The sequence below is a fragment of the Oncorhynchus tshawytscha genome, linkage group LG03 (genome assembly GCF_018296145.1).
Source record: "Oncorhynchus tshawytscha isolate Ot180627B linkage group LG03, Otsh_v2.0, whole genome shotgun sequence".
Classification (NCBI taxonomy): Eukaryota; Metazoa; Chordata; class Actinopteri; order Salmoniformes; family Salmonidae; genus Oncorhynchus; species Oncorhynchus tshawytscha.
This window is the reverse complement of record NC_056431.1, coordinates 18,588,386-18,603,228: the sequence shown is the minus strand read 5'-3', so window position 1 is coordinate 18,603,228 and position 14,843 is coordinate 18,588,386. Positions and strand designations below refer to the sequence as shown.

Sequence of the window (14,843 nt, the reverse complement as noted above, 5' to 3'; positions counted from 1 at the left end):
GTCCCTCTGACAGTCTAATTAGTCTTATTTAGTACAGGCTCTGAGCTGTAATGTTTCTCTGTGTGTGTGTGTGTGTGTGTGTGTGTGTGTGTGTGTGTGTGTGTGTGTGTGTGTGTGTGTGTGTGTGTGTGTGTGTGTGTGTGTGTGTGTGTGTGTGTGTACACACATACAGTGTTAGAATGGGGTGGGGAGTGGGAAATGCCCACCGGAGTTATGGGTCATCAACGCCCTGCCTCTTTACTAATCACCCCTCCCTTCCTACCTCTTCCACCTCTTTCCCCCTGCTCCCATACTGCCACCTTGGTTTGATTAACACCATGCCACCAACCGCTCCCAGCCCAAGCCACTGGCTCTAACGATGCCATCTACAGCCCTCTCTTTCCTTCCACACCAACTGCTGTTTGTTTCCTGCTGTCTGCTCCATGTAAACAAGCCTACTGTTTAGCTGCTGCTGGTAGAGAAAAGTGTCATGTTGCAGTGTAGTAGGGTATGAGGCATTTATCTTTTGTAAAATCCCATGGTCCTCTAAATTATTAAACGATGTTCTCTTGACATTTAAAAAAAAAGCACTTTCCCCAGCTCATCTGCAAGGACTTCTCTTAGTTCTAAACAAATAGGAGCTTTTAGCTAACCTTTCCCGAGACAAACAGACAATGAAGGTTGGAGGAATTAGGCTTTAATATCATGGCCAATAACTGACTCAGGACATCTCAGGAGGATGTCTGCAGAGCAAAAAGCCATCAACATTGTAAGCCATTAAACAATGCTGAGTAAAACCAGGATTTAATTTAATTTCTCTGAACTAAACCAGTCCTCATTCTTGAGTCGCAGCAGACGGACCCATTAAAACATTTTATCACCGCTCTTTAAAAGGCCCAGATTTATTCACCGAACACCACGAGGGCCAGGATGGTGTGATCTGATCTGTTTAAAATACCGCCCTATATCCGCCCAGGGCCAGGGGGTCTCAGGCTAGTTTTATAATATGAGTCTGCGTTTAACTACCCACCAGTGAAAGAGCAGAGGAGCCAGCAGGCAGATGTCAGCCCAAAGTTAGCATCGGAGTCTGGCCAGTAGTACCCCAGGGCAGGGCATCCAGGTTGCTCACTCAGCCACGACCCTCACCCAAGGGCACGGCTCAGCAGCCCAACTGATCTAACCTAACATCCCACCAACTTCCCAAAAGATCTTCCCTAATTGTTATTCACATGCCCGATGGAGACGGCTCCATCATCCTCTGTGTCAGGCCAGCCTCTGTCTCTGAGCCAGCTACAATCATGGTGGTGAGCAGAGGCGGTGGGTAGTTTAACGGATATGAATAAGTAATTTTCGTCCACTTTTGATTGTAACTTTCTAAATGGCCCCAAAATAAATGGCAGTTGAGTGAAATCCCATTCATCTGAACTATTAGAGACGTAATAATAGACAGGTCCTTACTAAGCTGGTTCCTCATTCTCCCCTCCTCCCCTCTCTCCTCATCGCCAGGTAATTGTGCTGTGTGGAGGGTGGTCTTGGCTACTCTGCCACAAAAAGGCTTGATGCTGGGTATATAGTCCCTGTTCTACCTCAAGCCGTAAATTGGCTCTTGGCTGCAAAGTGGATGTTTTTCTGAAGCGTTGACATTTCAGAGATCATCCCATATCCTCAGTTTGTATCCTTCTATTCTATTCTGTCATTAATGGCATTATACTTTTCACCAAGATTATGGCCAAATTCTCTGCATTTCTCCCCAAAATAAAATGTTTGGTTGCTTTCCTCTTGTAAACGGGAGCTTTTCCAGCATATTAATTGGACATTAGGATGGGACCACAACTTTCCAGAGATGTTTACTCAGCGAAATAATTAATGAGAGAACATGTGATTGTGAGTGTAACATGACAAGTGATGTGCTGTCAATACAAATATTGTTTCTATTGTTGTCCCATGCTGGATCATTTTGATTGTTCACAGCTATCACATTGTTTTTTGAGTCGGCAAAATTATATCTAAAGACTTCAATAGTTAAGTAATTCTGTCAGTGGTGGAAAAAGTACTCAATTGTCATAGTAAGTAAAGTAAAGATACTTTAATAGAAAATGACTCTAGTAAAAGTTAAAGTCACCAAGTAAAATATTATTTAAGTAAAAGTCTAAAAGTATCTGGTTTTAAATAGAGTACCAGTCAAAGGTTTGGAGACACCTACTCATTCAAGGGCTTTTCTTTATTTTACTACATTATTTTATTTTACTACATTGTAGAATAATAGTGAAGACATCAAAACTATTAAATAACACATATGGAATCATGTAGTAACCAAAACAGTGTTAAACAAATCAAAATATATTTCATATTTGAGATTTTTCAAAGTAGCCACCCTTTGCCTTGATATGACAGCTTTGCACAACTCTTGGCATTCTCTCAACCAGCTTCACCTGGAATTCTTTTCCAACAGTCTTGAATGAGTTCCCACATATGCTGAGCACTTGTTGGCTGCTTTTCCTTCACTCTGCAGTCCAACTCATCCCAAACCATCTCAATTAGGTTGAGGTCGGGTGATTGTAGAGGCCAGGTCATCTGATGCAGCACTCCATCACTCCCCTACTTGGTCAAATAGCCCTTACACAGCCTGGAGGTGTGTTGGGTCATTGTCCTGTTGAAAACAAATGATAGTCCCACTAAGTGCAAACCAGATGGGATGGCGTATCGCTGCAGAATGCTGTGGTAGCCATACTGGTTAAGTGTGCTTTGAATTCTAAATATATCTCTGACAGTGTCACCAGTAAAGCACACCCACACCATCACACCTCCTCAATGCTTCATGGTAGGAACCACACATGCAGAGATCATCCATTCACCTACTCTGCATCTCACAAAGACAGTGGTTGGAACCAAACATCTCAAATTTTGACTCATCAGACCAAATGACAGACTTCCACCGGTCTAATGTCCATTGCTCCGGTTTCTTGGCCCAAGCATGTCTCTTCTTATTATTGCTGCCCTTTAGTAGTGGTTTCTTTGCAGCAATTCGACCATGAAGGCCTCATGCAGTATCCTCTGAACAGTTGATGTTGAGATGTGTCTGTTACTTGAACTCTGTGAAGCATTTATTTGGGCTGCAATTTCTGAGGCTGGTAACTCTAATGAACTTATCCTCTGCAGCAGAGGGAACTCTGGGTCTTCCTTTCCTGTGGCGATCCTCATGAGAGCCAGTTTCATCATAGAGCTTGATGGTTTATGCGACTGCACTTGAAAAAACTTTCAAAGTTCTTGAAATGTTTTGCATTGACTGACCTTCATGTCTTGTCAAAGTAATGATGGACTGTTGTTTCTCTCTGCTTATTTGAGCTGTTCTTGCCATAATATGGACTTGGTATTTTACCAAATAGGGCTATCTTCTGTATACCACGCCTACCTTGTCATAACACAACTGATTAGCTCAAGCGCATTAAGAAGGAAAGAAATTCCACAAATTAACTTTTAACAAGGCACACCTGTTAATTGACATTCATTCCAGGTGACTACCTCATTAGACTTGTTGAGAGAATGCCAAGAGAGTCCAAAGCAGGGTAGCCTAGTGTTCAGAGTGTTCAGAGTTTTCGAATCCCTTAGCTGACAAAGTACAAATCTGTCTTTCTGCCCCTGAACAGGCACTGTTCCTAGGCCGTCATTGAAAATAAGAATTTGTTCATAACTGACCTTTAAATAAAGGTTAAAAAAAAGACAAAGGGTGGCTACTTTGAAGAATCTCAAATATAAAATAGATTTTGTTTAACACTTTTTTGGTTAGCATATGTGTTTTTTCATAGTTTGATTTCTTCACTATTATTACAATGTTGAAAATAGTACAAATAAAGAAAAGCCTTGAATGAGTAGGTGTCCAAACTTTTGACTGGTACTTTTGAAACTTTTTTATACTTAAGTATCAAAATGTAAGTATATTTTAGCAATTAATTAAGTATCACAAGTAAATGTATAAATCATTTGAAATTCCTTATATGAAAGCTACAATATGTAACTTAGGTGCCTGACCAAATCCACATAGAAATGTGAGTTATAGGCCTTTCATTCTCATTACAAGCAAGTCTAAGAAGCAGTAGATCTGCTCTATATGCGCTATTTCTATGCTTACCGTATCAGTTCATAAGTTTCCTTTTGCATTTTTTTACTTTCAGTTTTTTGTACACCAGCTTCAAAGAGCTGAAAATACAATATTTTTGGTAAGGGAAAATATATTTAACAGTGGTTTAGATGGTACAATGATTCTCTACAGTCTACAGGATGACTGCTTGTTTTGTCACATAAACTGAAATTAGAAAAACTATTAACATTTTAGTAACCAGGAAATGGTAGAGTGATTTCTGCATAATACATCCAAAAACAGTACAGTATGAAGACAGGCTAAAACGGTTTATCCAATACAAATCCCAGATCACGCTTGTAAGCGATGTCATGGCGACGTTGGCTCGCTAAGCTCATGCTCAGAAACAAGTCATTGGGTCTAATGGTCATCTCGCATCGAACTGCGCATGTGCAGGCCGTCAAATCAAAGGCACTCCTTCGATATTAAGTTTCTTTTGACATGTCAGTTGATCACTTTCGCGAGGTTGTTCGTTTACTTAAGACAGACTAGGTTGTGCCTTTAGAATTCAAGATAATTCACAGCCAACTAAGAATTTTTCACTTCTCTCAATGACTTCTCAAACCCCAAACCCTGGTCTGGACTGCTTGGTCTGCTTCGCAAGCATGCCCGGAAGTCTCGCCATGTTGCGTCTCTGGGTTTAGAAACTCTGCGGTCCATCTTTAAGCAAACCAGACAGCACAATGTTCTTGTTTTTTATCTAGTTACGGGGAGCCAGGGGCACACTCCAACACTGAGACATCATTCACAATCAAAGTATTTGTGTTTAGTGAGTCCACCAGATCTGAGGCACTAGGGATGACCAGGGGATGTTCTCCTGATAAGTGCTTGAATTTGATCATTTTACTGTCCTGTTAAGCACGATACTATAAGTTTTGGCTCTTTCTGGTGATTGAACACAAACAAGAAAAGATAAGCCTGACAGATAATCTTTTCCCGTTATTATAACTCCCTACTCTGACAACAATGTCACTTGCTGTTCACTGCAACCAGGCTCCTGGAAGGGTGAGCACATGATGCACAGGAGAAGATGATGACACCCACACAGCAAGGCATGACGTCCACAGAAGGATTGATTGGAATGTGTGTGTGTGTGTTCCTGTCATGTGTTACAAACAGGGTATATCCTGTGTTAACAGGATGAATTATATACCGTTGAAGTTGGAAGTTTACATACACTTAGGTTGGAGTCATTAAACCTCATTTTTCAACCACTCCACAAATTGCTTGTTAACAAACTATAGTTTTGGCAAGTCAGTTAGGACATCTACTGCATGACGCAAGTAATTCTTCCAAAAATTGTTTACAGACATATTATTTAGCTTATAATTCACTGTATCACAATTCCAGTGGGTCAGAAGTTTACATATACTAAGTTGACTGTGCCTTTAAACAGCTTGGAAAATTCCAGAAAATTATGTCATGGCTTTAGAAGCTTCCAATAGGCTAATTGACATAATTTGAGTCTATTGGAGGTGTACCTGTGGATGTATTTCAAGGCCTACCTTCAAACTCAGTGCCATTCTGCTTGACATCATGGGAAAATCAAATGAAATCAGCCATTACCTCAGAAAAAAAATTGTAGACCTCAACAAGTCTGGTTCATCCTTGGGAGCAATTTCCAAACGCCTGAATGTACCACGTTCATCTGTACAAACAATAGTATGCAAGTATAAACACCATGGGACCATGCAGCCGTCCATACCGCTCAGGAAGGAGATGCGTTCTATCTCCTAGAGATGAACGTACTTTGGTGAGAAAAGTGCAAATCAATCCCAAAACAACAGCAAAGGACCTTGTGAAGATGCTGGAGGAAACAGGTATAAAAGCATCTATATCCACAGTAAAATGAGTCCTATTTTGACATAACCTGAAAGGCCGCTCAGCAAGGAAGAGACCACTGCTCCAAATCCACCACAACAATGCCAGACTACGGTTTGCAACTGCACATGGGGACAAATATCATACTTCTTGGAGAAATGTCCTCTGGTCTGATAAAACAAAAATAGAACTGTTTGGCCATAATGACCATGGTTATGGTTGGAGGAAAAAGGGGGAGGCTTACAAGCAGAAGAACACCATCCCAACCGTGAAGCACGGGGTGTCAGCATCATGTTGTGGGGGTGCTTTGCTGCAGGAGGAACTGGTGCACTTCACAAAATAGATGGCATCACGAGGGTGCGACTTTATGTAGATATATTGAAGCAACATCTCAAGACATCCGTCAGGAAGTTAAAGCTTGGTCGCAAATGGGTCTTCCAAATGGACAATGACCCCAAACATACTTCCAAAGTTGTGGCAAAATGGCATAAGGACAACAAAGTCAAGGTATTGGAGTGGCCATCACAAAGCCCTGACCTCAGTCCCATAGAAAATTTGTGGGCAGAACTGAAAAAGAGTGTGTGAGCAAGGTCGTCAACAAACCTGACTCAGTTACACCAGCTCTGTCAGGAGGAATGGGCCAAATTCACCCACTTATTGTGCGAAGCTTGTGGGATGCTACCTGAAACATTTGACCCAAGACAAACAATTTAATGGCAATGCTACCAAATACTAATTGAGTGTATGTAAACTTTTGACCCACTGGGAATGTGATGAAAAAAATAAAAGCTGAAATAAATCATTCTCTCTGCTATTTTTCTGACATTTCACATTCTTAAAATAAAGTGCTGATCCTAACTGACCTATGACAGGGAATTTTTACAAGGATTAAATGTCAGGAATTTTGAAAAACTGAGTTAAAATGTATTTGGCTAAGGTGTATGTAAACTTCCAAGTTCAACTGTATACTCTGTGTGTGCCGGCATGCATGAGCATATTTTCCTATGTATAAATCAAAAACATACATGTTCACATGTAGTTCATGTGTCTATATGTTTTAGTGTGTGTAGACAGTGTGGAGAAGATGTCTTGTGACAGACCCAGACCAGCAGTAAGCTGTCTGAGGCTAGGCACTGGAGGTGTTGACAGGAAGCGAGAGAGAGAGAGGGAGAAGAATCACAGTCCATTCGGTCTGCTCTCAAATGCTCTGGACAGTATAAGCTAGCTGGCATTACACCCATTTCCTGTTAACGACAGAGTTGACACTCAAATGGCATTGTTCCTTGGAAGATTTGAAGACCCTTAGGTATTCAGTCCTCACAGCATGCAAACACAGTGTCCTTTCGGAGTATCACTATCAGCATTATTCAAGATGCTTTATCTTTTACTTTCAATGCCATTCACTTTCTCAACCCTCTGAAAAGAGCATCATGGTAATATGGATACATCGCATCCGGACAAGAGTCCTCTAGTCATTCCCATGGACTCACAAGTCTATTTTAATTAAGCTGATGGGCTCACATGCTTTCTCCTCACTTAGTACCCATTGGCTCACTGCAATTCAATTGTGTAAAAAAAAAGTGTCAATATGTTGCTGGACCAGTTTTAGAATGCTTGTCTTTTTGATAACAGCCAGTGCTTCTTGGCATTTCTTTTATTTTGCTTGCTGGCATAGGATAAATACAGTGTGTCTGTTTTCTGCAATCCCATGGTGTGGCAAGATAGCGTGATATTATTGATTGGATATCTTTAACCTAGTTCTCTAATAACCTTACCCAGAATGTGTTGCCTACTCATGCAAGAAGGTAAGTTGGTATGGGTTGAAAACTGTGCCAGTGAGGGGTAATAATTTGTCATGTACATTTTGTCCTGCTTTGAAGATATTTGGTATGTATGTATTACACACTACCATGAAACTCCGCTGGTGCCCTATTGAACTTAAAAATGAGAAAATGAAGTGGAACAGCTCTTTTATTTTAGACTGCCAAAACCAGTAAAAGCCTACTGGCAAAGTTGACACTGAACATGTGCCTACTGAGATTTAACGTGCCACTCAGATCGTGGACTTGGGAGCTTGTCCTCTCCTTACTCCTGAAGGCACCTTACCACAATGGCCGGGCTCACAGACTCTATTTCACTGCTAAGAGAAATGACTGGAGTAAATCTATCAGCATTGACCCTAAACTCACCAAAAATGATCGGCCATTTTTTGTGGTTCCAGCCGCCCTGAACCCAATGAAATGTTCACGACTAAGCATGTTAAGAGTGGATACAAACCGTCAAAATAAAACTAAAGTTAATCTGTTATTTGTGTAACCAAGAAGCTATAAAAAATAAAATCTTATTAACAGCTGACATCTGTGATAAATAAAAATGTATATTTTTTTAATCTAAAAGACAGGATGTGACCGGAATATTTAATAATGTCTATCTACATTATTACTATCTCCACTAGACAGTGATTTGCAGTTGGATCATTTATAATGATCAGCAAGGCTATGCAGATCAGTAGAATCCCCCAGTAGGGGAGCAATAGCTTCACACAGTATAACTTCTTTCACCAATTAACCCTACTGGTTCCCTCATTATTCATTCTCCTCCTGCCTAATTCCCTGCCTGTCAACATAGACAGGACAGCTCTACTTAGCACCTTGACATACTGTATGATAGGCTGCACACATTTTGAACCTAAAAGGCCTACTGAAAACAGAAATGAAACGCATAGACTATTGGCTCTGTGCAGCCTGTACTAAGTGTGCCGCTTTTTTTTTTTTGATCTGTAGAAGAACAGTTTTACTGTTTAACCATTATTACAGTACAAAGGAAGCTATTACACATATTTAATGTGAAAACTCTAAATGCTATTAAAACGGCCCGGTGTATGTAATTATAGGGATGTATGAGCAAAACATGGAGTAAGTTAGGTCCATGCTAGTTGATATTTGGACAACAATTAATAACAGAAGGAAACTTGTTGACAGAATGAAAGTATTTTTTTTCCTTCAGTTTTCTTATATGTGGAGCAAAGTAACCTCCTTCAGAAAGAAGCTCAATGATATCTCGATTTAAATACCCTTGGCGGAGAGACTGGCTGCAGGCTCGGGTTGCAAGGATCCAAATGTGTAGGTATCCAACAACTGGACAAAAATGAGATGTGGAGGGAGAAGTCAAAAGAAAAGGTTTGAACAAAACACGTCTCAAAAAGGTCTGGTACTATCCACCCCCTTGCCATTGGACCGAGTGGCTGCCAATTCAACACATTTGGGCGTGTATTCGCCGACGCTGCTCTTCGCTGGGTGAAGTATGTTGTGATTGCAGTCCAGCTCGAGCGTGCGCGGGTCTCTGTCATAACAACGGACGCTCTTTCGCGCTCTGGGAATACGAGCCTTTTTGGACATAAATAACTAATCTTGTCCCAACGCTTCTGTAACACTGGTCTCTGTCCTGCAAGAATCAAATTATTGTCAACGAAACAAGATAGCCAAAACGAAAGAAAAAGGTAAGAGTTATACTACGGCACTTTCTCCATTAGCTGACTGTCTCGGTTGCTGCACCTACATTTCACTTGCGCATCGGAGTATTTTGTGGTGTCACAAGTTTGCCCCAGTATCTACATAGTACATAGAGGACATTGGGCTATTCAAAACAAAACGATGTCGTCTTCTAGTTCTTAGTAGGTACTTATAGGAAGGTCTACCATTCATAACGTGTTTGGCCAGTTTAGACCACCTGCCTCCAGCCCCCGGTTTGTTTTTTGCCCTAGCGCTACACAGCGGATTCAAATAATCAACGCTCGATAAAGAGTTTAGTTATTTGAATCAGCTGTGTCGTGCTAGGGCAAAAACGTGCACCCAGGAGGGGCCCCAATACCACCGAGATTGAGAAACCCTGTCCTAAACCATCGGCTACAGCTCGATCATCTTTTCAGCAAAATGCATGCGATAAGAGCATTTGTCAGCAAATAAATATGCAAAAATAGTATACTATGAATACTCTATCCGTATTTGGATAGGCTATATGATTGTGTTTTGTCGTTGTGCAGACGGACGTCTGTTTGTATTTGTGTATGCTATAGTTTACATAAATTAAAATGAGACCTGAGTAGGCTATATAATAGACCTGCAACCAAACACGTCTTTCAAACGCTGTTATAGAATCTCATTGAGCCATTTGAACAAGGTGAATACCAGATAGCGTTTGTAGAAAATTGTTGCCAGTTAGAGTAAGTTGAAATGCGTAGCTGCGTGCGCCAAGATGTATCGAGTTGGGTGATTTCGCAGTCCTTTGTGTGGTATGACAAACTTGTTGTTGTAGACCTAGATTTACCTTACTTGGTTCGCCAACTTTATATTATAGAGCAATGTCTTGTCATTTTGACAGCAGCTTAATTAAAATGCGCATTGGGGGATTTTAGTTGTAGATAATTTTGAATTTTCCACAACAACTGCAGTCTGTCCTAATGCAATGAAACAAATGATGAATCCTTTGATTGTATGTTTAGGCTGATTAACTTGATTATTAAATTGTTTTATGGTTTTTGAGTTTGTGCACATATGTATAGCCTCCAGCTGTATTTTCAGGCTACAGTGATTCGAGTTACATGTTGATATGAGTTTTTTTCATGTAGTTTAATGCATTTCGATAAACACTAGCCAAGCGAGAATAATGTCCAATAGTTCCGGATGGGAGGACATTGAAGGTACAGGTCTGGGTGACAGTCTGTGTGTAGTCTACAGACCTGGATTGAGACAAAAATAGGCTATCTTTTTATGCTCTTTTAGAACCATTCTCAGCTATGCCCAACAGAGAGAAGCTTTTAGTAGGCTTATATCTGCAAGTCAAATATCTTGACCAAAGTATGGCATGAAGTACTTGTGTGTGGGGGGTGGTGTGGGGGGTTCTGCTCAAATCTGGGTCAAGGATTGAAAGGATTGTGAGTCTTATTCTGTACATTTTAATAATTTCTTACTTTTCTAAAGTCTAGCAACCTGGCCAGCAGGCAGGTTAGACAAGCTAATCTAATTTAATTGATAGCCTGACATGGCTTGGTAGCTAGTTATGAGATTGGGAATCTATCTAGCTGGCTATCTAAATCCAATTTCATAAAATTGCTAGGTGGCTAGTATTATCAATCAAATGTTTTTATAAAGCCCTTTTTACATCAGTTGATGCCACAAAATGCTATACAGAAACCAAGCCTAAAACCCCAAACCGCAAGCGATGTAGAAGCAGACAAACAGAACATGTTAGTTTTATGTATTCATGAAGAAGAAATCAATAGGCTACATAGCTTGATCACATTCATTTAAAAACATACCTTCGACCCAGCACCGTCAGCTAAAATCACATCGAACGCTGTGTGTCACTCTACTGTACACTTTCTCCTCCTCCTCCTGATGATACTACACGCACTAGAGTATAGTGTCCTACCTTACTTTTCTCGGTGCACCTGGGAAGGGGCCACTTACTAGGGAGAATGGGGGAGGGGTATTCTTTGCCTAGTCCAGTCAGTGTGTCCCCTCTGTAAAATACCACTGACAGATCTTTTTTTATAAATAATTATGATAAAACACGGGCTTAAAAATGAAGATGACTAATTTCAAACCGTGACATATTAGGGGGCCTTTGTGCCCCCGATGGTCATGACGCCACTGGCAGCATGCACAACTGGCAGCATGCACAACTGGCAGCATGCACAACTGGCAGCATGCACAACTGGCAGCATGCACAACTGGCAGCATGCACAACTGGCAGCATGCACAACTGGCAGCATGCACAACTGGCAGCATGCACAACTGGCAGCATGCACAACTAACATAAAGACACATCTTTAATGCCACTGTGTTTCCCCTCCATAATAGTTTTGGTGATGTGGATGTGTGATTACTGTGTCTAGATTCCAAAGTTTAGAAGAAATTTAAATATTCATGTTAATCTGGTGCAAAACTCACCAGCTCTAGGGTATCATTATCTTACAGTACAAACAAGGTTGTTTTTCTCCTTTTTAAATGTTTCTTGCCGCAGATATTTTATTAAAAACTATATTCGCCCACATCTTTGACATGTTAAAAAGGAAACCAAAGTTGTAGTTGGTGTCCTAGTTATTCACAGGTCCTTGTCGTCAGGGCTAGGCTGCTCTGTCAGAGAAAATGACAGTACTGTTATACATTAGGTAGTTTAGATGTCATATCCTAATCAACAAGCGGTGCTATTGCTTCCCTTCACCAGAGTTGGAATATCCTACAGGTTTGTAGCTTTTTCTGGTTTTGTCATTTTTGAATAATATGTTTATCATATTATTTGTAACTCCTACCCAACCAGTATGCCCTCTCTGAACTCTTTTTACTTTGCTCTCTCGCTTTCTCATTTTCTACCTCCCAGAAACACACATCTCCGCTTTCTTATTACACAACCCCATTCAATAAGTAACTCAGGTCTTGCAGGCTGGTGGGTGATGGCTGTAAATGACTGGAGCTGAGAGAGGCGAGTGTCGGCAGCCCATTCCCTCTCTGTCGGCTCCCAAATTGCATGTTGTCCGGCTCTCATTTCAGCCCTGAAAGAGCCGGCGCTCGGTTAGCATGGCTAATGGTGCATTTAGACTAGGGTGTAATTTTATTTCCAATTTCCGATGGAGCTGTAGTTTTGTATTAAATGACGGTAGGTCTGCTTCAGGGCTGTGCTGGGCTGTGACGTGTGGATGGCTGTGTCTCTGTAATGGTCTGCGGGGTAATGAGGGCAGAAATAGGCTCCGGCCCAGGACTATGGTCCTGTGGGACGTACAGTACAGCCTATACCTCCCAGCCCACGGTCACCCCTATGATGCAGATATTCCCTCATCCAACTCTGCTGCCTCTCCAACTGTTCCAACACACTTCAGAACTGGCCCAGACTCAAGTTGCTGTACTGTTTAGAGAAGCAACTGTCTCTTGAGTCAACTGTCTACCGCAGAAGACTGTGGTACCATTATACTATCCATAATATTATATTGAATGGTTTCGGTTAGGAACCTGAGAGACCCCAGATGCCCTCGCACATCAATTGCAGTGGTTGAATTACTGTGATCTGTTCCTTCTGTGTTGATATCTTCCATTTTGAGATCAATATGACTTTTATAGTATATTTTTTGTAAGTGTAGAGGATTGACAGTAACCAATATGTCTGAGGTGACTTTGAAGTACTACCTACGGCACTGGAAGGCTGCTAGGGTTTAAATAATGGGCAGTGTGACTATGTTTGGCTTGAAGAAGCAACAGTTAATCTTCGCCTCCCACCCCCAGCATATGGGACTTTGTTTGGCCCTGCACCGGAGTGAAGCACTGGACTGTGGCGTCTCATATTTCATATTGATGGTAGTTTGTTACCCATGGCAGCTGATGGGGACCCCATATCTGGCTTAGGGGTGAGTGCAAAGGGGGGGAATAAGGAAAGGAGGGTTTTGCAAGGCCGTGCAGTCTTCCACCCTCCCTGCCTGCCTGCTTCTGTTCAGCGAAGGGTTCCGGAACCCTGGGGAGTGAATTATTACCTGTCAGCCCCAGAGCCTCCCCATCATCCATAACCCAAGGCTGACACGGGACAGGCCTCTCCCAGCTATCTGCTGAGACCACCAGGCTTTGGCCTTCAGGTCTGGCCCCTCCAACAGACCATGGGAGAAAATCACATTAACATGTAGCATCAAGCATTACAAATGGTGGGTTTAGGAAAGCCTCATGGCTTTGCCATGGCAGCTGAAGGGGGTCTTCAGTCATTGTCCGGGACCAGTAGGGGGAATGTACTTTACTGTGTTTCAGCCGTTTGCTCTTCACAATGCAGAAACTTGTTTTACTGAGTCCTCATTGCAATGCTAAGCTTCACTGTATTTGGTCATCATTGATTTGGCATGATTTATTGCATTTTCTAGTATTGGTTTGAATATCACCTCTTTTCATGATATCACCAATGTTAATTTCAGCACTCATACCAGGACCTGCGTGCCCAAAATAAATGTCTGATTTTAATTGACTGTGTTCAATATTGACACTGTTTTATCCTATTAGCCCCATCAGTAGCAGTCATTTAAATAGAGTCCTTGACAGGGCAGTAATTAGCTCTGATTCTAAAAAAACAGGCGAGCGATGGCTGCCCTCTTGTCACACCGCAGCGGTTAGCACTGTACGGGTAATTATACCAGAGCTGGTGAGTGCGTGAATTTGGGAGGAAAAAGTTGAGTTCAACCAAAGGATAGAATGAAAAAATAATACTCTGGACAAGTGACAGGCCTCGGTCCTCCTTTCCAGACTGGCTGTCTTCCTGTGGTTTTATAAAGCGTTTTTCAGCAGTGTTAACCCCTTGTCAAACATGGTCTTAGGCTGCTCAGCTAACCTGCAGGAGCCACGGGCCGAGAATGCTGGGTAACTGTCTGAGCTCCATGAACTGAAGTGGAAGGGTTCCAGCAATTACAGGGGGAATGTAACCTGTGTCAGCAGTATCTCATTTATGTATTCAGGTCAGTAAAAGTTTCCCAACCCTTAAAAAAGTATTTACATGTGAAAATGTTTTCATCCTACTTTATTTGTGTTATATTAGTATGTAAATCATGCTGTCAGTGTGGCTTGTCTATGTTTGTTTGAAACACCTTCCCAAATCACAGAATTACAATCTGCAGTTGAGTAATCCTTTTAGATTCCACTACCTCTTTGTCTTCCTCAAAAGAGATTGGACACACACACACACACACGGCTGTTTGATTAGTGTGACGGGAAGATTGTGCTCGGTACCCTCAGGGCTGGTAAGGGAGAAGAGTTTTGGGCAAGAAATACATCCTGTTGAGATGAAAAGTCTTTCCCTTTCATGCATATTTCATCTGAGGAGGTAGCTACTTCTTCATTTGCACATTGAGTCTCATCCTCCCAGAGGATTACTGAGCGAT

At 41.6% G+C, this 14,843-nt stretch overlaps 1 protein-coding gene across 3 annotated transcripts in view; it reads left to right on the top strand.

Moving 5' to 3' along the window:
- Positions 1-9,141: 9,141 nt before the first annotated feature.
- Positions 9,142-14,843, top strand: part of LOC112229145 (semaphorin-6D) — a 156,787-nt gene continuing 151,085 nt past the window's right edge. For 2 of the 3 annotated variants that reach the window (XM_024395028.2, XM_024395022.2), the window contains exon 1: positions 9,146-9,437. The gene's annotated coding sequence lies outside the window, so the exon portion shown is untranslated. Of the gene's footprint in view, positions 9,438-14,843 lie in introns of all 3 variants that reach the window. The other variant, XM_024395036.2, reaches the window with a different exon arrangement.